A 2021-nucleotide genomic window follows, 5' to 3' on the forward strand; every position below is an offset into this window, starting at 1 on the left:
TAAATACAAATTTAATTCATTGGTGAAGAATGGAAAATTTAGCCACTTTTTAATTTTTAGTTATTAGAAAAGAAATACCTACATAAGGAAAAAAAATATTTGCCTACTGTCCCTATTTTCACACATTCAAACTGAATTCATTAACTAGGCTTTGTACTATGCTCCTTATGAATGCTTCAGCTGTGTAGGCCTTCAGTTTTTTCATATCAAGATACCAAAGGAGTAGGATTTGTTATCAGAACTTGCTGTCAATGGGAATTATATAATGATATTCTAGCAACTTCAGCAAAACACTGTTTACTCCCCCCCCCCCCCAGGGGCACCTGGGTGGCTTCATTGGTTAAGCATCTGACTTCTGCTCAGGTCATGATCTCACTTGGGGATCCTGGAATGGAGCCCCTTGTCAGGCTCCCTGCTCAGCAGAGAGTCTGCTTATCCTTCTCTCTATGCCTCTCCTACCCCGCCCCCGCCACAGGTGTGCTCTCTTTCTCTCTTTCAAATAAATAAAAAATTAAAAAAAATTTTTTTCCACTACTCGCCCCCCCCCACCCAGCATCCAAGATCTTTTTAATAACAAGGCAGGATCTGAGGTTAGTCTTAGTACTAGGTGGCTCAGCAGCCTCTGGTGGTGCTAGAACTTCTGGCCCTTAGATTGCAAATAGAGATTTTTGTGGCTGTGCAGGGTTCCTGGGGCCTTGCTGAAAGGCCTGTATACCTCTCAGCCCTTGCCTGGACCAGAGAGCAAGATGGTACTACAGCCCTTGGGGACTTCAGGCCAACCAGTCAAAGGTAAAGCTTTTGCCCCAACTTTGAGGATGCAGCTCCAGGCACGACTGCTCATGTGCAGTGTGCACACCTTCAGTTTGGACACCTCCTGGGCATGCATATCCTCAGTTATGGTACCTACAACAGCAGCTGTTTTGATTTCCTAGTCAGGTAGCTTCATCCTCTGGATCACCCAGGATTGCACCTGAGATAGCCAGTTGCTGCAACACATGAACAACCGCTCTAGCACAAATCACCTAAATGTGGAGTTGGTTTATCCAGTAAGAAAGCTATACAACTTGAGCAACAATCTCAGGTAGATGTCCTGCCTCTTGTGCTCCTGGCACTGAAACTTTCAGTCCTTGTTGTGGTGGATGTTGATTCCCATGACGGTGCCTCCTTATCTGTCAGGTCTGGAAAGAGAGAACTGGAAATTTTCATGTTTTTCATGCAGATACTTTTGAAAAGTGTTGGTAAATAATTTGAAGAATATCTCAATTTGAGTTTGCCTGATTTTTTTGATGGGGGGGTGATTAGGTAAGGACCATAAGAGGCAGTACACAAAAGTGAAGCATCTTTTTCTATGTCCTTCCAGGTGCATGATACCAGTATAATTTATTTTGGTTATGTTAAACATAATCTCTTGTTTGACATAGTGTCTTCCTGGTTTCTCCTTTGTAAAGTTAGTATATTGTCCCCTTTTCCAAACCCTGTTCCTTAGAAGTAAGTTCCTATTTCCATCCACACTCAAGGCAAGTGGATTAACATCCACATTCTGAAAAGGAGAATTTCAGAGAATTTGTGGAAGTATATTAATACCACCACAATATGTAATACATTATTTGTGGGAGATACTTTGATGTTACCTAGCTATCATTTTTCTATTCAAAGTTTTGCTCACCACTTTTAGCACTTATTAGTCGATCTTGGCAGCACCTATTATCATGATGGTCTTCCAATAGTGATTTTCTATTTTTCTTGTTTCTTCCAAAATTAATAACTCTCCTGTAAGGAAGAGTTGTCCCCTCTCCCTCATTTATTTGTATCAGTATGGGGTCATGAATATTTATTTTACACTTTAAGGTTATAATTTAATATGATCATCATTTTGTTGTTCAAATTCTTACAGCTTTGGCCATTGGGAACTCTTTCATAGTGACTGTTGTGTCCTTTTGACCTAACTTCATCACCTGCTGTTTGTTGTTTTGTTTTGTTTTTTTAGCATCTCCTTACTTTCTTGTACTTACAAGATGCTC

The 2021-nt window shown here is 40.6% G+C and overlaps 1 pseudogene; it reads right to left on the reverse strand.

Moving 5' to 3' along the window:
- Positions 1 to 631: 631 nt before the first annotated feature.
- Positions 632 to 1153, reverse strand: LOC123948268 (annotated as a pseudogene).
- Between the last annotated feature and the right edge of the window lie 868 nt (positions 1154 to 2021).

The sequence above is a fragment of the Meles meles genome, chromosome 1 (genome assembly GCF_922984935.1).
Source record: "Meles meles chromosome 1, mMelMel3.1 paternal haplotype, whole genome shotgun sequence".
NCBI lineage: Eukaryota > Metazoa > Chordata > Mammalia > Carnivora > Mustelidae > Meles > Meles meles.